We start from the raw sequence: 22043 nt of genomic DNA, 5'->3' as shown, positions 1-22043 counted from the left end.
ACTTCGAAGATCTTAGCCTTGACCCTCTCCTTCCTCGAGCTCTTATGCCCACCCCTATTCAGCTATTCGCCATCCTTTAAATTATGGTAATTTCTTCTTCTTTTGCATATTAAATTCTTTAATTTTTACCCCTTTTTAAGGATTTTATATTAAGTTGCTCAATAATATGAATTTTACACGAAGGGAAGGATGTGGTATCTCTGGATTTTATTTTAAGTTGCTCAATAATATGAATTTGCTTATCTTGTTTATATCTCCAGAAATTGTTTTTGGATTCCAGTTCAAATAACTTCTTATCTCCTTCCTCATTTGTTATTCTTCCCACCCGCGAGTTATGCCACCATATTTATAATTGATTAATCGGGTTATATTTCAAAACATTATCATGTTGGATCTTGTTAGATCGGTCTCATTTTCTTTTTCTTCAAAATATTAACTTTTTATAATTTGTTATCACATGAAATTGGACATATCAACGGGTTAAATATCGTATTAGAGTTCGTCCAAATAGTGAGTGTCAAGAACAAAAAGGAATAGAGGTAGTAATAATTAATAGTCTTACTAATATTATAACTTAATGTGTTGGCAATTAACAGCATTGGTTTATTTCAATGGATCTTTATTTTAATTATGGTAGTTGGATGTTGAAAGTAACTTTTGGAACCCAAAATTGGGGCCTTTTCTGGTGAGAGATATAGTTCATCCAATGGATTGGGACATTCTATTGAGCGCAAAGTCTTAGCTTTTCATTGTGATTTTGTTTCTGTTCCGTATTCATTTAGATCGAATATACCTTCGTTCTACTGTACTGAAGGGTGTATTATGTTGAGGCTTTGTTTCTCTTGGTTCGTTGAATTTGGATTCGAAAGCCATAATTGAATTGTAGTTGGTGATATTATTGTGGTGCCTTTCGATCTAGCTTATTTTTTGTTGTGTATCCTTTTGAGAGTGAGTATGATTCTCTTAGAATATTAATGGAAGAAATTAAGAATATATTTTTTACAGATAGGAATTTGAAATATTCTTGTTGTATGCTTCTGGACATTCTGTTACCTTTTTGCGGTGAAGTGATCTAACTCATAGCTTCTGTATTGTTGAAGTAAAAATGATTAGTTTAATACTGACGTGGCACTCCTTTATTGTACTAGGTACCTAACAGGTTAGGGAATTATCATAAGTAGGATTTAGCTTTCAGTTCTGCTTCGTCTCAGTTGAGCTATGCTTCTACAGAGACTGGGGGTCAGTGGTTCACGAGGTTGTATCCATAGTTTACATCATGGGACAACCCAAAGGAACCTGAAAGACCTCTTGTTGTTGGATATGTTTCCCCTGAATTTTTCACACTCTCTATTGTACTTTGTGGAAGCACCACTAGCACAACATCACTACACGAGCTACAAAGTGATCATATATTCAGCAGTAGTGAAGGTATGCCTTTAAACTGTTGAAAATTTAGTTTTGATTCCAAACACTCTACTTGGTATCTTTTCTTGTTCCAATGCCAAACAGATGACTTCGTGACACTAGTTGAAGTAAATTCATTGCAATCGTCCGAGTGTGATGAAAATTTAAATAAATTTGCATTCTGTTGGGTTTAATAACCAGGCTTCCAAATGGAAGGCATGACATATTAACTGGTATAGAAGTAGCGTGCATCTTAGCGGAGTTAATAATAATTCTGAACCTTAGATTCCCGCTTGGAGCATTGTTTGTGTTCCAATATTGCCCTGTAGTTTCGGCTCAGGGACGCCCAGTTACTCAGAGATAATGAAAAATATAGCCAGAAACAATACAACACAAACTTAAATTATGCAAGCTAAATCAATGTTTACTAATAACTAATAAGAAATAGAGGAAATACAACGCTAGCTAGCTTGTTCACTTACCGAGGCTACTTCACCTCCTAAGAGAGTGGTTTGACCACCTTGGTAGATGACTGTGATTGCCAAATAGTTTGGATATTTGCTGTACTTTTCCACCCTGATACCCAACTTTTGACCTTTGTAAATACAGGGCACCCTGATTCATATGGATCAATATCATATTATCAATTAATGTAATGGTCACATTGATAATGCATGTAATTTTAATTAGTAGTGTGACAACTACATATCTTAATAGATTAATATGGTATTGCACAAGACCTATATCTGGTTTTGGGTCGGGTAATTGGACATGTACCCGTATATCACATCAGTGCTCGAGTCTGAATAAGACAACACAAGGCATATAAATTTTAAAAATTTACTTTATGTTATATCTATTATGTAATGGTTTTTCATGTTTATGATTCATGACCTAAGTGCCTGCATAATGAAGATTGAAGAATCTTTTTCTTTTGTTTAAGTGACGGCTAATGTATGTACCTGAAAATTCTTTTAATCGTCAAAGACTTAGGTAGTGCTTTTCCCATAAAAAATAGGAAACATGAGCTTTGAATTGTCTTCCTTAGACTACTTTACGCATGATAATTAGTTTTCAATCATAGGATTAGGCAGTACTGCATACTGCAGACATTGCAGGGGAACTTGAGAAAAGTAGAAAGCACGAACTTAACTAATTATGAACGCGTAATGATGGGTTTACTTGTAATGACTTCAACCTATGCTAAGTATGTGTCTATTAGTCATTAGAAAAATAATACTTAAGAGATTGTAAGATTCTTCAAAATGGTTCCTAGACTGACTTCAAAATGGTTAAGGTAAATCACCAATCATTCAGAATCAGGAAGCAAGACTCAAAACTTTATCATGTTAGGGGTGTTATGAGTAATAATTGTGATTACTCTTGGTGCACTAAAAGATGCTTAGCTTGCTTTAGCCGGCGTATTAATACTCTAAAAATGATTCCTGATTATAATAAACTTAAACTTTGCTTGCTTTAAGGGTTTAATCATTTTGGAAAGTGTAAACCCTGGTTGGCAACTTAGCATATGAATGAACCTGAACTATTATTCCATTCTGAGATTTCTGACTTTGATGTTTAGCTTGTGATTTGTTCTGCAGTTGTCAATTTTGCATATGATTCAATAAAACTAGATGATAAATGTCTAAATATAATGTCGTTAGAGTAATTTTGCATATGATTCAATGTCCTGTTTTTGTTGCCTTAACAGGGAGGAATTCTGCCTTCTGCTTTTGGTCGCAACAAGGCATTCCCGCATACAATATTTCCTCCCAAGAGTTTGACAGTAGTAGACACAAAATGTTGCTGCTGAAGTGTTGTCACTCCCTTGTGTAGCAGCTAATTTTGTAGATTCAAAAATTATTTTTGTGTGAATTTATATTGTAAAATTACATTGAACAATATTATTTCAATATTAATGTGAATGAAGTATTTATTGTTTACAATTGTCTATTTTATGAGTATTATAGATCTTCTATTACCTAACAAAGAAAATTCAAGCAGAATATTAGTGGTGGTAGCCCAGCTTACGTGCTGCTGATTAAGACTGCTAGTTGGGGCGGGCAACACAATGTTTGCCTCAACAGGCTTGTCTGTTGAGGGGGGCAATTTAATGTTCGCCTCAAAAGGCTTGTCTGTTGAGGGGGGCTTTATAAATGTGCGCCTCAACAGGCTTGTCTGTTGAGGGGGGCTTTCAAATGCCCGCCTCAACAGATATCTTTTTGAGGCGGGCTTGGCCCGCCTCAACAGATCTCTGACCTGTTGAAGCCCCCTCTGTCGAAGCGGGCCATGTTCGCCTCAACAAGCCCGAAATGCCCCCCTCAACAGGGGTTTTTTCCACTAGTGAATTAGCTCATAAGAATCACGAACAACAGCTCTGATACCACAAACGATACAAGTTTAAGAACTGTTTGTATGAGTAAGGATAGTTGATTAACAAGCTAGACCTATAGCTCGTCAAACGTGATTGAAAGGCAAGACCTATTGACTCACAATTGGCTCTTTGAGTAGGAAACACGTCCAAAACAAAGAAAGGTTGAATTATAATCAATAATTCAAAGTAAACTGAAAACAAGTGTTTATTCTTCAAAATTGGTTGTTTTATTCCATTCTACAAGCTGACTATAAATAGCATAAACAATAAGCTAAAAACTGGTGGTTACAAGAGCTTTAAACAGCCATTTAAGAGCCTTTAAAACCGGTGGTTACAAAGCTCTGAAACCCTCCTAATTCAGTCACCAATTTGGAGGTTACAAAGGCTTAAAACCCTTCTTACAAACAGCAATATTTAAAGCTAAGTACAAGACTGAATTTAAATGGGATTAAAACAATTGTCCCCTTATTAAACTGAATTAAACGAAAAAAATAAAGATTAGCTTAAACGGACCATCAAACGCACTTGATTAAACGGACCATCAAATGCACTTGATTAAACGGACCATCAAACGCACTTGATTATTGTTTCCCAAGACTATTGTTTCGGATCGTGATTCCAAGTTTTTGAGTTACTTTTGGAATACATTGTGGAGAAAGGTGGGAACCAAATTGTTGTTTAGCATTTCACATCACCCTCAAACTGATGGGAAAACTGATACGAGTTTAAAAACTCGTTGTATAATTAAGGATAGTTGAATAACAAGCTAGACCTTTAGCTCGTTGATCGTGATTGCAAGACAAGACCTATTGACTCACCATCGGCTCTTTGAGTAGCAAACACGTCCAAAAAGAAAAAAAGGCAGAATAATAATCAATAATTCAAAGTAAACTGAAAACAAGTGTTTATTCTTCCAATTGGTTGTTTATTCCATTCAGCAAGCTGGCTATAAATAGCCTAAAACAGCAGCCAAAGAACGGCAGTTACAAAGCTTTAAACAACCATTTAAAAGCCATTTAAGGGCCTTTAAATTCGGTGGTTACAAAGCAATGAGAGCCTCCCTAATGCAGTCACTAATTTGCAGTTACAAAGGGCTTTAAACCCTCCTTACAATCAGCAACCTTTAAAGCTACTAAAATGACTGAATTTAAATGGGATTAAAACAATTGTCCCCTTATTAAACAGAATTAAACAAAAGAAAATAACAATCAGATTTTAACCAACGAACCACCTTGATTAAGCGGACCATCTTAATTAAGTGCAACGTACCACCTTGATTAAACGGACAATCAAACGAACTCATTCAATCCAAGTCACCATGTACACGAAATGAGCCATTGAACCTAAATCATCTTTGGTTCCAATTGTTAGCATAAGACCGTCACCTTGACCATCGAACCTTGGGAACGTTGTTACGAGGGTTGGTAAGTAAGACGCAAAAGGATTGGGATGTCAAGCTTGCTCACGCTTAATTTACTTATAATCATTCTCCTACTTATGCTACTGGTCATTCTCCATTTCAAGTGGTATATGAAATTAATCCATATTTTCCATTGGATCTAATTCCATTGCCGAAAGATGAGTTGGTTCACAAAGATGCCGATGCCAAGTTGAAATATATGATGAAATTGCACCGTATTGAAGCTATCAATGCCTCTTATAAACAAAAATCAAATAACAATCCCAAACCTCGGGTGTTTGTCGAAGGTGATTTGGTTTGGGTTCATTTGAGGAAAGAGCGTTTTCCAAGCAAACGCAAATACAAGCTTATGCCTAGGGCTGAAAGTCCTTACAAGGTGGTGGCACGTGTGAATGATAATGCTTACAAGATCGAGCATCCGGGAGATTATGGTGTCCATGCTACTTTCAATGTAGGTGACCTCTCACCCTATCTTGATGATGATGGCCTTGCTGAATTGAGGTCAATTGCTTTTAAAGGGGGAGGGGATGATATGATCATGGATGAAGGTGATGGTCAAGCTGACGGTCTTATGCTAACAATTGGAACCAAAGTTGATTTAGGTTCGACGGCTCATTTTGTGTGCATGGTGACTTGGATTGAGTGAGTCGTTTGATGGTCTGTTTCATCAAGTGCGTTTGATGGTCCGTTTAATCAAGTGCGTTTGATGGCCCATTTAAGCTTAACTTTATTTGTTTTCGTTTAATTCAGTTTAATAAGGGGACACTTGTTTTAATCCCATTTAAATTTTGTCTTGTACTTAGCTTTAAATATTTCTGTTTGTAAGGAGGGTTTTAAGCCTTTGTAACCTCAAAATTGGTGACTGAATTAGGAGGCTTATAGAGCTTTGTAATCACCGGTTTTAAAGGCTCTTAAATGGCTTTTAAATGGTTGTTTAAAGCTCTTGTAACCACGGATTTTTAGCTTAGTGTTTAGGCTATTTATAGCAAGCTTGTTGAATGAAATAAAACAACCAATTTTGAAGAATAAACACTTGTTTTCAGTTTATTTTGAATTATTGATTATAATTCAACCTTTAATTTGTTTTGGACGTGTTTCCTACTCAAAGAGCTGATTGTGAGTTAATAGGTCTTGCCTTTCAATCACGTTTGACGAGCTATAGGTCTAGCCTTGTTAATCAACTATCCTTACTCATACAACGAGTTTTTAAACTTGTATCATTTGTGGTATCAGAGCTGCTGTTCTTGATTCTTACGAGCTAAAATGGATTTTGACGATCCTGACTTTCTACAAGATCTCCAAGAAGCCTTGAAGAACGTTCGAGATGGGGGATTTTGAAGGCATCCTAGACGTGATCCACTACGGGTTGTGGATGAATTCAAAGTCACGGAACTTCTTGAATTTGTTGGTGGAACAGATCCGGAAGCTTATTTGGAATGGTAGCGCAAGATAGAGCGAATGTCCGATTTCAAGGACATTGATGATGAGAAGCGTGGTAAGTATGCCATATTGAAGCTAGGACGAGAAGCTTCATTGTGGTTCGAAGGACTGAAATCTAATAGAATATTTTCTATCCTATTTGGGCCATACTAGTCACTTTTCCATAACCTGCAAAATAGTACATTTACATTATACCATTCATCCATCATTTATCAATGAATGGCCCACATAGCTGGTTAGTAGAACATATTATGCATCTCATAAATATTTGCAGCAATTAATCAAGGCTTCCAATAATCTAAAAATTATTCAATCCTTATTAATTCTAATCGAGTTGTTTTAACCTTAAAGGAATGTAGACCTAATCAAGAGTTTATGACTAAAACGCTCCCACTTAAACCAAGAATTTTACATGCTTTACGAATTTTAAACATAAAATTGTATTTCCTAGTCCAACCGGAAACATACAAATTTAATTAAAATTTAAAGCTCATATAAATTATTATTTAAATCCTTTAATTTATTTTCAGTTTATTAAATTAATTAATTTAAATTTAATCAAGGTTTTAATTTTAGTAAAATAATTAGTATAAATAAAATTTATAATAATTAAATTATTCAAAATTAAATTCCGAGAAAATATTAAATTAAGAATTTAAATTTAATTAAAATCGTTTTTCAACCGAAAATCAAAATTATAATTAAAACAAACCAATCAGGTCAAGACGAGGGCATGGGCTTGCTCCAATGCCTCGTCGAGTCCAACTAGCAGCAGCCCTTGCCACTCGACTGATCGTATAGCAAGGCACAAGCAGCCACGCACAAACGCAGCAAGCTGAGTAAGCCACGCTTGCGCGCAGCAGCTCGCTCGTTGTGGCGAGGCATCGCTCGCTGTGGCGAGGCAGCGCTTGCTGGACGAGCCAGCTCTCGTTGTCCTCACGCGCGGCCTCGTCTTTCTTGCTACCTTGCTTCTCGCCCCACTCGCCCACTATTAGCAGCAATCGATGCTAGGCAGAGCTGCTGCCTTGCGCTCTTGTGCCACCCCTTGCTCGCTGCATTCGTACCGCATGGGCGACGAGCTCCCTTGCTCGTCGTCGTCGCATGCCCGCACTATTCAACATCCCGTAAGGGTAACACTAAGCGTCCATTGCTTCGTGCATGCAAGATTCGTGAACGGATTTTATGAAAATCAAAACTTTTATTATTAAATTTATCGACGAATTAATAAATCATATTAATTTCATAAATTATGGGCGAAAAATCAAAAATTTATTATTCAAATTAATTTCCGATTATATGGATTCAAATCTAGATCATAAAATTTTAATACTTTTCAATTTTAACAAATTTTATGGTGGTTTTTAATCATGGATTCCTAATTAAATTGCTAATTAATTATGAAAATATCAAATTCAAAATTATTCGAATTTCAACAAATTAATTACAATTACAAATTAGGTTGTATAATTAACAAGCTTAGGCATTAAAATTGGTAAACATATACAGTATGTCAATCATAGATTCAAGATTTACAAACAAGAATCGCAAATATTTAATTTAACATCCAAAAAATTATAAATTTTGCGTTCGAAAAACTAAAACCTCCGAAAAGTCATAGTTAGGCTTCGAATTTGGGAATTCTGGGTTCAGAATCAAATCTTTGATTTTAGTCAAAATTTTAAAACGCTGTTTACATGCGAAATTCTCTATAAAAGTATACGATTCCGACCATTATTGACTAAACTGCCGAAAATCTTGCGAACATATAATTAAATAATCGCACGAATTTGCAATTAATTACAAAAATAGAAATTAATTACCCCTTTAATTCATTGCAAATTTATAAAATTTAACCATGTTAACTATAATTGATTAGGGAATTAATTAGAGGCTCGTGATACCACTGTTAGGTTATGACAAATATAAAACATATATTTCATGCGGAAAAACCATAAAGCCAGGAATCCAAATTAGTGCCACATAACAATTAGCATAATTTGGGATGCATACATTCGAAGCGTGCCTTCCCTAGCTGCTCCCGAACCGAACAAGAACAAGTTTAGGACTCCAAGTGTAGTCCCTCCGTAGATAGTCCACAACAAGTTCGGATCCGCCTTAGATTCAATTAACTAGAATTTAGCCTAAGGTATTATGTTATTCGTTTATAATTTTGTGGCAAATTATTAATTTTAGTTTTGAACTTAAAACTATATGAATACTTGAATTGATGTATATAAGTTGTGATTGCCATCACCTATTTATAGGGTGGGATTATCGGAACTAGAAACCTACTAGCTAGGATTCAATAGAATTAGATTCAAATTAAATCTATTAATTTTAGTGTTTAACTCAACAACTAATTCTAGTAGTTTCAGGAAAATAGTATAATCGGATAAATCCTAAATGCTTAAGGATTCGTAACATGCACGAAAACACCAACACGCACGTACAACCCACGAGGGGGCCTGCCCGCGCGCGCAGTGGATTGGCTTAGCTCAGCAGCTAGTACGCAGCCCACAAAGGGTGCGCCAGCTTGCTGGCCTTGCCGCATGCTGGGCCTGGCCTTGCTTCGTTGCTTGGCTGGGCCTTGCTTGCCTTGGCGGGCTGCTGGCTCGCCTGCTGTGCGCGGGCTTCGCTAGGCGCGGGCCTAGCTTCGTGCTGGGCCTTGCGTTTAGCAAGCTCGTCCGATGTTTATTTCGTACGTCACACTTCCGATTGATTTTCCGATTCCAGAATTCGTTTTCGATTCGAACAATATTTAATATTTCCGATTCCGGAATTAATTTCCGTTTCGAACAAATATTTAATATTTCCGATTCCGGAATTTATTTCCGATTCCGATAATATTTCCGATTCCGACAATATTTCCGTTTCCGGCAATATTTCCGATTCCTGCAATATTTCCATTTCCGATAATATCTTCCGATACGTACCAAGTTTCCGTTTCCGGCAACATCTACGACTTGGATAATATTTACATTTCCGATACGATCCATATTTTCGTTTCCGGCAATATCATCGTTTCCGGAGTTTTCATAATTTGTCTTTTGACGATTTCAGCTCCCACTAGAACCGAGATCTGTCAATACCGAATATCCATAAATGGAGAATTTAATTCACTTAAATACTTGATCAGTTCACGTACTATTTGTGTGACCCTACGGCTTCAGTCAAGAGTAAGTAGTGGATTAATATTATTAATTCCACTTGAACTGAAGCGGCCTCTAGCTAGGCATACAGATCACTTGATCTCACTGAATTATTAACATGTATAATTAATTAATACTGAACCGCATTTATTAGACTTAGCATTGAATGCATACTTGGACCAAGGACATTATTTCCTTCAGCTTGTGCCGTATGTGTGTTGATAGTAAGGCTGTGAATAACATTACCATCAAGTATCGTTTTCCAATTACGAGACTTGATGATATGTTAGATGAGCTCCATGGTTCAAAGTTATTCTCAAAAATTGATTTGCGAAGTGGTTATCATCAGATTCGGATGCGTGAAGGAGATGAGTGGAAAACGGCTTTCAAGACAAAACATGGTTTGTATGAATGGACCGTCATGCCATTTGGTCTCACTAATACTCCTAGTACGTTTATGATGCTAATGAACGAAGTGCTTAAATCATTTTTGGACAGATTTGTTGTGGTATATCTCGATGACATCTTGGTGTATAGTAAGAATGAAGAGGAGCATCTGATTCATTTGAGGGATGTTTTTGAAACCCTTAGAGCTCAAAAGCTCTATGGAAAGCTAGCGAAGTGTTCGTTCCTTGTTCATAATGTGGTATTCTTGGGCTATGTGGTTTCGAAGGATGGGGTGTCCGTGGTTCAGTCCAAGATCGAGGCTATCAAATCATGGCCTAGTCCTAAAACTATAAGTGAGGTGCGTTCATTTCATGGTCTTGCTGCATTTTATAGACGTTTTATTCATGATTTCAGTACCATTACTAGTCCTATTACTAGTTGTTTGAAGAAAGGTGCGTTTGTATGGAGAGAGGACGCTCAAAAGGCATTTGATGTAATTAAGGAGCGCTCGTGTGCTGCTCCTATTTTGGCATTGCCGGATTTTTCTCAACCTTTTGAGGTCGAGTGTGATGCTAGTGGTGTTGGAATTGGTGCTGTTTGATCCAAGGTAAGCGTCCCATAGCTTATTTTTCGGAAAAGTTAGGGGGTGCTCGTTTGAATTATTGCACTTATGATAAAGAGTTCTATGCCATTGTTAAAGCTTTGGATCATTGGAGTCAATATTTGGGTTCTAGTCACTTTGCCTTTCATTCTGACCATGAATCTTTGAAGTATATTAATGGGCAACAAAAATTGAGTCCAAGGCATGCTAAATGGGTTGAGTTCTTGCAATCCTTTCAATTTTCTTCGAAGTACAAAGATGGTAAGAGGAATGTGGTGGCTGATGCATTATCACGGAGATATACTTTGCTTGCTACACTTGATGTTCGTCTATTGGGGTTTGAGACCTTGAAAGATGGTGACTTTGGAGTTGCATTTGAGAAATGTGCAGTTGGTGCCTATGGAGAGTACATGTTTCAAGATGAGTTTCTTTTCAAAGGCAATCGTCTTTGTATTCCCAAGCACTCAATTCGTGAGCTACTAGTTCGTGAGGCTATTGGTGGAGGGTAGGCTGGTCACTTTGGCATAGCTAAGAACTTGGAGATATTGAGGGAGCATTTGTTTTAAGCTTCTTCTCCAGGGCGTCCAATTTGAAAGAGAAGTTGGTAACCCGCTTTGAGACGGCAGCATACCCGGTCCTAAGAGCAGTCAGCTTCTCCTCGTACTCCAACAGCTTCTTCTCATAATTTTGAGCATCCTCCTTAGCCGTCTCTGACCTGACCTGGACATCCGCCTCCTCATTGATCATTCTTGCCATTTTCTCAGCATACTGCTTATGGTTCTCAATCCGGTCCTGGTGGTTCAACATCTCTTGGTGCATGTCGAAGCGGTACTGTCTACCCTCGGCACAATGGATGAAGAGCTGCCAAGAACCGAAATAGGTTTAATTCACTACAAAACATTAGGGGAAAAACTAAAGAGAGTGTAAAACGAAATTTAAGAAATTGCTCACGTCAAGTACGAGGGACTGCATGGCTCCAATATACCCCTGGTCAATTCCAGGCAGAGAGTTCACATACTCCTTGGGAATAGAATCTTAGACGGTAGAAAGGATCTTGTCCTTTTCCTCCGAGCTAAACCCGCCAGATGGGGGAATATGCGCCACCTCGCCCGCCTCATCCGTTCGAACAATCACCTGAGCCAACATCCATAAATCAATCATTATACCAAACCAATAAGTTGTCAAGACGTCCTAAGTATTAAAGAACTAACCAGTTGATGGAGCAGGTGGAGGCATTGACGCGTCCCCAGCAGGAGAAGGGTCTTTGGACTCCCTGATCTACCTCTCTCTAGACGAGGAAGCAGCAGCACAACCAACATCCGCAGCTTCGCCAGATGCACCAGCCTCACCTTGGCTGCTGAATCACCCTCATCCGCCACCTAGGGAGACGTCTCCTTTGGCACATGAGGGATATGTGTCACTTGTGGAACAGAGGCTCCATCTCCCCGAACCAGAGGGGGCTGACGGCTTCGTTGCTGGCGGCTTCACCGCAACATCAGTACTGCCTAGCTTCTTGAAAAAGGGTCGCTTGGGCTTAGGGGCTACCGACAAAAGAGGCAGAACGCTTCTTCGTAGCCAATGAAGTAGGCCCCTGAAAATGAAACGGGTGAAAAAATCGGCATGTACTTTAAAGACTCTAGAAATACGTCCAACTGAATAAAACGAACCTTGGAAGCGTCACCAAAAGCCCCCTTATCCGACTTCTTCGAGGATTCTTTCTTCTTGGCCTCCAAGGCTTTAAAGTCGTCGTCCGTATACACCTGGGACAACCAGTTGGGCACGTCCACTAATCCCTTGTCTTCTGGGGATAGACGACTCATAGAAGAGTATACACAAGCCAAGGCGATCAGTGAAGGACAAGAAAACAAGGTTATTTACGAAAAATAGACGCAATACTACCTCTATGTAAGTAAGGGCAGAGACCAACGGCCGCAAGAAAGACCATGTTGGTAAAATGACCCACATGGGGAAGCCAACTATCAGGAACCCACGCGTGACTCTTTGCAGAGAGCCGATACATTTCGTCCTGAAATAAAGGCTTCATGAGCCTCCATTCTCTTGACAGAAGGCGAGGATAGGCGTAAGTTTTAGACAAGAAGCGAGGCAGGTAATTCCACCGAGAAAGACGCTCTGAAAGAGGAAGGTCCTCCATTCGAATAATAGACCATTTCGTCCTCCACCATACCCAGCTAGAGGACTTACCCACTACCGTCTTATAACCCCGCCGGCTATACAGGGTAAACCGTCCCTGGGGAGAACGAGAAGAAGGAGTGATATCTACAAGTCTAACAAAAGAAGAAAAGGAAGGGGTGACGTCACTCAACGCACACTTGGCAATATAACCAAAAACATTTGCCTAAGAATTAGGGTCAGCTGGGCTAGGCCAATATCATAACCATCCAAAACGTCTATTACAAAAGGGTGCAAGGGAAACCTAAGGCCCAATCGGAAGGCGGCCGTATAGACATCAACCTCTCCCAAAGAAAGACGGTCTACAGTACTATGGGGACGAGGACACCTAAAACTAAAGCCATGACGCAAGAGCAAGAAAAGCTCAAAGTCACGGCCTTGCTCCTTTAGGTACCACAACCATTTCCTACTAGGGAGGGTGTCAGAAGGAAATAAGTCCACGTCCTCCTTTCCACGAACCATAGGAGGAAGATTTTTTGCAAACTCCTCGTCCGAAGAACTGGAAGAGTCATCTTTGAAATCCTCACGTGGTATACGAGGATGGAAAGCCACACTCTTTCATCTCCTTGAAGAACGAGCTGTCCTGGAACCCCTGTCTCCTGAATGATGTGAGGAACTAACTCCTCCCCAATTTCCCTGGGACGGGTTCGAAAAAGGAACCCTGCTTTCCCTCTCTCGTGGTGCTCCACATGCACCTACGTTGGCCGTCCGCTTAGTACGTGCCATGCCGTCCTGCATAAGGAACAGGACGTCTGACTTAAGAAAAGAGGATAAACAACCCTTACTTGTTTCGACACCTTAACACTATTACCATCATCGAGCCAATGGAGTGCGTATGGCCTAGGATGGGTTGTAGTGATTAAGCCTAATTTCGAAACCATCTCACTAGAAGCAACATTGGTGCAACTCCCCCCATCAACAATCACACTACACCACTTATCTTTCACTAGACATTTAGTATGAAACAACTGATCTCGTTGGTCCGAATCAGTAGATGCAATTTGGGTTTGTTGAGCTCTAAGAACCAGATTTGTGTCATAAACTGGAGCCTCATACCCCTCCTCCTCCTCTTCATTGCCACTCTCATCAAACACAAATACGTCCTCCAACCCCTTCTCCTCTTCAAACAACTCCTCACGGCATTCAACATCTACTCTCGAGGTCACTACCCGTTTACTTGGACACGCATTTTGATAATGCCCAAACCCTTGACACTTAAAACAACGCACCTTGGACAGACTTGTTTCTTTGGTTGAGTTAACTAATTTTTGGGCAGCCGTAGAATTACTTGAACCTACGGTACTAGGTGATGTGTTTGGTTTCAAGATAGGTTCGGATTTAGACCAAGACTTGGCCTTACCATCCATACTTGACCCTCCCCCATATTTTTCTTTCCCTTGGTTTTCCAATTTTAAACAAAGTCTACAAAGAGTATCAAAACCAGAATATGGATAAAGGTCTACGGTATTGACAATATTGTAGTTTAAACCCTTTAAAAATCTAGACAGTTTTTGTTCCTCAATCTTCTCAATTTCGCCCACTAAGGACAACTTTTCAAACTCATCACACTAGAGGAAAAATCGCCATGTGCTTCCGTTCAAGTGTGGCTCATTTAATAAATTGGCAGCACTTGATAGCACTAAAAAAAAAAGAAAAAATATTTATTCACAAGTGCGGCTCATTTCAGAAAATTGGCAGCACTTGATTTCAAGTGCGGGCTTTAAACTTAAGTGCGGGTAAAAAAAACGAGTAGCATAAAAGTTTCTAAAAATAGAAGCAACACACAATATATTTCCCATAAAAATAAAGGGTACTTTTTTTTCATTTTTCCCGCTATTCCTCCTTCCCTTTCTCTGCTTTCACTTCTGCCATCGCCGTCATCGTTTCTTCCACCGCCGCCGCTGCTTCTTCTTCCTTCGCCGCCGCTTCTTCTGCAATCGCTTCCGCTGCTTCTGAAGAACGTAGTCTCGAGGTTGGCCCATCTTGAGTCGCCCCCATCCACCCATACAACCTGATGCTCCGATTTGCCCTAATTTGAAGAAATCGTTCAACGGTTCTACTTAATTCAAGATTCCCAAGTAATTACACTTTCTCTATGCGATTTTATCCGTTTAACTTTCCAGATATCATGCTTGATTTTAATTTTAATTACTAATTTCTGAAGTTCAGCTGCTCAACTCTGAATCTCAATTTCTCTGATTTTGATTCTAATTTTAATAAGTGATTTTGATTTTGTGGGTTTTGAATTAAATGGTTAATTTACGGGTTGATGTTGGTGAATATATAGTAAGTTCAGGTGTAATTTAGGTCTCCAAAAATCGTTGATGTTGTTTCTGCTATTGCTGTGTTGATATTATTTATGTTGTTGTTGTTGTTGTTGTTTCCGTTATTTATGTTGCTGGTTGTTCTTCTGCTGTGTTTCACATGTTTTGTTTGTGTTTCTGATCTCCTTGTGACAATGGGGGACTTGGTGTGGGATTGCTTTAGTTTTGGATATTTGATGTTGGTGTTAGAAACCTTTTGAAAATTCAACACATCCTTGATGTACTTCATTTTATGGTCTAAAATTTGATGTATAACATATTAACAGGTTGTAGGCTCCAGGGGATGGTCGTCTATTTCTCGTTATCGAGCATCAATGCGTACTCAGTCTCCCAAGGTTGAGATAATTGATAGTATGTTCCAGCCTGTGGCTAGAACTAATCAAGATCATGGCATGATCAGGTAGGTTTACGCAACAAGTTAATCTTTCATTCTTTCTTGCAATATAATAATGGCTTTTGTTATCAACTTATTATGCGATTGTATGATATCAAAATGATTAAAGCTATGTTTGGATGCCACTTTCTTGATTTTCTTGCACCATGTTATCTAGGGAACTTTGCGTAGACTTTTTCAGAGTTTTGGAAAGAAGAAACCACAACACATAATTATATTCAAGTAAAGCTAGAAACATACCAACTATTCTTTATACTCGGTAATTCTTAAAAATTGAGTTTTTTTCCTCAAATAATGCCATTGTTAACATCATGTAGGCATATTAAAACATTTATTACTGAATTTTGGTTTTGTTCGACTTTTAATATTTGAAGAATGTTATGTTCGTTGGAGCTTCATACTGGTTTATTTTTTATAGTGTCATACTTGTAGAATGCTTTTTTCGTTGGAGCTTCATACTGGTTAATGTTTGTAGGGAACAACTAGGCCAACACATTATCATGTTCTGCTTGATGAGATTGGTTTCTCAGCTCACGATTTGCAAGATTTGGTTAATTCTTTATCCTATGTGTGAGTGTCATTATGCAGTGAAGAGTTCTCTAGTCATAAATTACTTGTTTATATTTCTTCTCATAGTTGCTGAAGTTTGAATACTATATTATTTCATGCACATCTAACAAAGAATCACAACATCCATTCCTGTGGGTGAGTTATATTAGCTATATTTGTAACTCAATGTTATTGTTTTGTTTGCACTGCGCGCTTGACTATGTATCAATGGTGGCAGAATTATTATAGAATTATTGTGCAGTCGAAAAGGTAAAAAAGTATTTGTAAGTATCCTGTTTGATTAGCTAATCAAATGACACACACCAAGAAGTAATTCCTTAGGTGTGTATTATACATTTATACATGACATCTTGTCAACCAAAATGACAGAAGTTCTAATGTTGTTATTCATCTATTTTCACTGATATTTCTTTTTCTGTGTTTCCCCAACGAGCCATTGCCCGTCCGATTGATATTGTTGTACTGGTAAATTATTTAATGGTGTCTATTCAGTTCTTTGATGATGATGACTAATATTTATGGTGGTGATTGGTGAATGTGACAAGTCTAGGAGCCGGGGTCATTTATTTATATCTTCCGTGAAGAATTAATTGTTTAACAACTTGATAGTAATTGCTGAACCAGATTTTTATTCATGATAAGAATTGTATTCTCAAACAAATCAGCAGTTCAGCAGATCAGAACAACAATTGTGAAACTGATCTGCTCCTGCTTCTGATCTGATGCTGCAGATCTGTTACGAGCAGATCAGAAGCAACAGCAGATCAGAACATCAGTTGTGAAACTGATCTGCAGCATCAGATCAGAAGCAGCAGCAGATCAGATCAGCAGTTATGTATCTGATCTGCTCCTCTTCTGATCTGCTACTTCCAATCTGTTGTTCGAGCTTCCCATTTGGATAAAGCCTTCATGTTGACTGTCTTTTTGTTTTCATGCAGTTCTTATAACTTGTGGAATTGGAGGTCATGACCGCATTCAAACCATTGGAGTTCTTCGGATCAGCTTTTGATGCTTTGTATCCTTTTGCAACTTTAGCATACAGAATAACTTGTGTTGGATGTGTCTGATTATTTGTGTAGAGTTAGAGACATTCCCGCAGGCTCCAATATTATCAACTAGTCAATAAAAATATCACACTTTTCCTGGTAGATACTGGAGCGCAATAATAATTCTTGGAGTTTCAGTTTGTTCGTCAAAGATAGTTGTCTGAAATTGTGTCATACTGAAATGAGAAACAATGAGTTCATAATATATACTTCTTGGAAAGCAAGCAATGTCTCTCTTGTTTATTTACAAACAACTATTTATAAACAACATGTGCGACATTGCTATGTTTTGAATGATGCAAGTATAGATATTCATGTAAATAAAGTGCTTAAAATTGTGACAAGAATCCTTAGCCTACATCTCAGATATGTTTCTGTTCTCACAACACTGAAAACAAGCAAGCTGCAGGAAGTTTCGTAATGCTTGACATTCTGGTTGGTGGGCAGCAAAATGTCCTGTTAGTTATATCAATGGCGTCTCCTTTCTTCCTCCCTTCAGTGTGCAAAATCAGTTTCAGTGGCTTCAGTCTACTTTTCAAGGTACACGTAGTCTTTCTATTTAATTTCAATGATTGTTTTATGACTTTATCTTATTGTTTATTGGTTATATCCTGTGTTCACTTTTTTTTTTTTTTTTTTTTTTTTTTTTTTTTTTTTTTTTTTTCTGTTTTTGAATATGATACTTGTCTTTCCTCGAATGCTTACATCTTATCAACAGAAAACATCGAGTGAGTTAGTAGTACTACTTTACAAAATCTTAAAGAGTGGAAATTCTTAATTTGATAGAATTGTTCAAAGGAGAAAAAATTACAAAATGGGGTGATAATGAGTCTTTGAAACATAAATCTAAGTGTATTAAACTTGTAAAGGGTTTAAAATAGTCATTTAAGTTCATTAGTTGAAAGTTGGGATCGAAATAACCCATTTAGTGAAAATTTGACCTATAATGATCAAACGAGTCTTATATGTGCATAAATTGACCAAAGTAGGTGAAAATGAATCTTTAAACATAAAGCTAAGTGTATTAAACTTTTAAAGGATTTAAAATATTTATTGAAGTTCATTAGTTGAAAGTTAGGACCGAAATAAACCATTTTAGTCAAAATGTGACCGATAATGAACTAACGAGGCTTAAATGTGCATAAGTTTACCAAAATGGGTGAAAATGAGTCTTTGAAACATAAAACAAAGTGTATTAAACATAGAAAGACTTTGAAATACTCATTTAAGTTCATTAGTTGAAAGTTAGGACCGAAATTAGCCATTTTAGTCAAAACGTAACCGATAATGAACTAACGAAGCTTAAATGTGCATAACTTCACCAAAATGGTGAGAATGAGTCTTTGAAACATAAAACTAAGTGTATTAAACATGGAAAGACTTTAAAATACTCATTTAAGTTCATTGGTTGAAAGTTGGGACCGAATTTAGCCATGTTAGTCAAAACGTGACCGATAATGTACTAACGAAGCTTAAATGTGCATAACTTCACCAAAATGGTGATAATGAGTCTTTGATACATAACACTAAGTGTATTAAACATGGAAATACTTTAAAATACTCATTTAAGTTCATTAGTTGAAAGTTGGCACCGAAATTAGCCATTTTAGTCAAAATGTGACCGATAATGAACTAACGAGGCTTAAATGTGCATAACTTCACCAAAATGGGTGGGAATGAGTATTTGAAACATAAAATAAGTGTATCAAACATGGAAAAACTTTAAAATACTCATATAAGTTCATTAGTTGAAAACTGAGAACGAAATTAGTCATTTTAGTCAAAATGTGACCGATAATGAATTAACGAGGATTAAATGTGCATAACTTTACCAAAATGGATGAGAATGAGTCTTTGAAACATAAAACTAAATTTATTAAACATGGAAGGACTTTAAAATATTTATTTCAGTTCATTAGATGAAAGTTGGGAACGAAATTAACCAATTTTATTATTTCAGTTAATTAAATATTTATTTCAGTTCATTATTTCTTTGTTATGAACAAATTAAGTCTTAATTTATTGCACGATTCAATATTTATAATATAACTAAAGTGTATATATATTTTTTGATGGTCGATTTTTTTAAGGTATTCAATAATCCGAGGGAGCGGCCTTTCACCTTTGAGGAGATAGATGAAGTTCGAGAAATGTTGGCAAAATTCATTACCAGCGATTGTATTTGATATTTTCTTGTACTGAATCTTAAATCATGGATGTTAGCTAGTTTTTCATATGATTGTATCAACTTTTATATTTACAATTATATACTATTAAATTTAATTATCTATATAATTGGATACTTTTTATATGACGTATGGAGGTTAATCAGTGGCGTGGTCCAATTGTAATATGTAGCAGGGAAATCGGTTATACAATAAATCTAGATCAAGTGCGGCTCATTTTATAGGCCAAGTGCGGCTCATTTTTATGCTTGTGCTGCCCATTTCTATGTCAAGTGCGGGCTCATTTTCAAATTTGGCAGCACCAAATATGTCAAGTGCGGGCTCATTTTCAATATTGGCAGCACCAAATATGTCAAGTGCGGGCTCATTTCCAAATTGGCAGCACCAAATATATCAAGTGCGGGCTCATATTCTAAAATTGGCAGCACAAAATATGTCAAGTGCGGGCTCATTTTCCAAATTGGCAGCACTTGAAACATCAAGTGCTGCCAATATTTTGGCAGCACTTGGGAAACATCAAGTGCGAGCAGGCCATGTGCTGCACATGTAAAAGCCCGCACTAAACCCCTTAAAATGAGCCTGCACTTGAGGTTTTTTCCTCTAGTGTCAATATATTCAGCCACACTCATTTTCCCTTGCCTCAATTCAGCAATTTTACGATAAGTCGTTATTCTATGAGTTGTTGGCATATACCTTTTACGTAGCTTACGTTTCAAAGACTCCCAAGAGGTAATTTTCTCCTTCCCATCACGAATTCTCTTAGTCCTTCGAACCACAATGAAGCTCCTCGTCCTAGCTTCAATATGGCATACTTACAACGCTTCTCATCATCAATGTCCTTGAAATCGAATATTCGCTCTATCTTGCGCTCCCATTCCAAATAAGCTTCCGGATCAGTTCCACCAACAAATTCAGGAAGTTCCGTGACTTTGAATTCATCCACAACCCAAAGTGGATCACGTCTAGGATGCCTTCAAAATCCCCCATCTCGAACGTTCTTTAACGCTTCTTGGAGATGTTGAAGAAAGTCAGGATCGTCAAAATCCATTTTAGCTCGTAAGAATCACGAACAGCAGCTCTGATACCACAAACGATACAAGTTTAAAAACTCGTTGTATGAGTAAGGATAGTTCATTAACAAGCTAGACCTATAGCTCGTCAAACGTGATTGAAAGGCAAGACCTATTGACTCACAATCGGCTCTTTGAGTAGGAAACACGTCCAAAACAAAGAAAATGTTGAATTATAATCAATAATTCAAAGTAAACTGAAAACAAGTGTTTATTCTTCAAAATTGGTTGTTTTATTCCATTCTACAAGCTGGCTATAAATAGCCTAAACAATAAGCTAAAAACCGGTGGTTACAAGAGCTTTAAACAGCCATTTAAATGCCATTTAAGAGCCTTTAAAACCGGTGGTTACAAAGATCTAAAACCCTCCTAATTCAGTCACCAAATTGGAGGTTACAAAGGTTTAAAACCCTCCTTACAAACAGCAATATTTAAAGCTAAGTACAAGACTGAATTTAAATGGGATTAAAACAATTGTCCCCTTATTAACTGAATTAAAAGAAAATAAATAAAGATAAGTTTAGACGGACCATCAAACGCATTTGATTAAACGGACCATCAAACGCACTTGATTAAACGGACCATCAAACGTACTTGATTAAACGGACCATGAAATGCACTTGATTAAATGGACCATCAAACGCACTTGATTAAACGGACCATCAAACGCACTTGATTCAATGGACCATCAAACGACTCATTCAATCCAAGTCACCATGCACACAAAATGAGCCATCGAACCTAAATCAGCTTTGGTTCCAATTGTTAGCATAAGACCGTCACCTTCTTCCATGACTGTATCATCCCCTCCCCCTTTAAAGGAATTGACCTCAATTCAGCAAGGCCATCATCATCAAGAAAGGGTGAGAGGTCACCTTCATTGAAAGTAGCATGGATACCATAATCTCCCGGAAGCTCAATCTTTTAAGCATTATCATTCACACGTGCAACCACCTTGTAAGGACCTTCAGCCCTAGGCATAAGCTTGTTCTTGCGTTTGTTTGGAAAATGCTCTTTCCTCAAATAAACCCAAACCAATCACCTTCGACAAGCACCCGAGGCTTGCGATTGTTATTTGATTTTTGTTTATAAGAGGCATTGATAGCTTCAACACGGTCACGAACTTGTTGGTGCAATTTCATCATAGATTTCAACTTGGCATCAGCATCTTTTTGAACCAACTCATCTTTCGGCAATGGAATCAGATCCAATGGAAAATATGGATTAATCCCATATACCACTTCAAATGGAGAATTACCAGTAGCATAATTAGGAGAACGATTATAAGCAAATTCTGCGTAAGCAAGCTTGACATCCTAATCCTTTTGTGTCTTACTTACCAACCGTCGTAACAACATTCCCAAGGTTCGATTTGTAACCTCCGTTTGCCCATCAGTTTGAGGGTGATGTGAAGTGCTAAACAACAATTTGGATCCCACCTTTCTCCATAATGTATTCCAAAAGTAACTCAAAAACTTGGAATCACGA

The 22043-nt window shown here is 37.6% G+C and overlaps 1 long non-coding RNA gene across 1 annotated transcript; it reads left to right on the top strand.

The window, feature by feature from the left end:
- The first annotated feature begins 14755 nt into the window (after positions 1–14755).
- On the top strand, positions 14756–19610 carry LOC130461965 (uncharacterized). The gene is made up of 5 exons (XR_008922041.1): positions 14756–15043; positions 15556–15689; positions 17192–17268; positions 17666–17839; positions 19390–19610. It is a non-coding gene; the product is annotated as an uncharacterized lncRNA (long non-coding RNA).
- The last annotated feature ends 2433 nt before the right edge of the window (positions 19611–22043 follow it).

Source organism: Spinacia oleracea, chromosome 5, assembly GCF_020520425.1.
Source record: "Spinacia oleracea cultivar Varoflay chromosome 5, BTI_SOV_V1, whole genome shotgun sequence".
Lineage (NCBI taxonomy): Eukaryota > Viridiplantae > Streptophyta > Magnoliopsida > Caryophyllales > Amaranthaceae > Spinacia > Spinacia oleracea.
The sequence above is the reverse complement of the archived record's forward strand: the minus strand, read 5'-3'. Positions and strand labels throughout refer to the sequence as shown.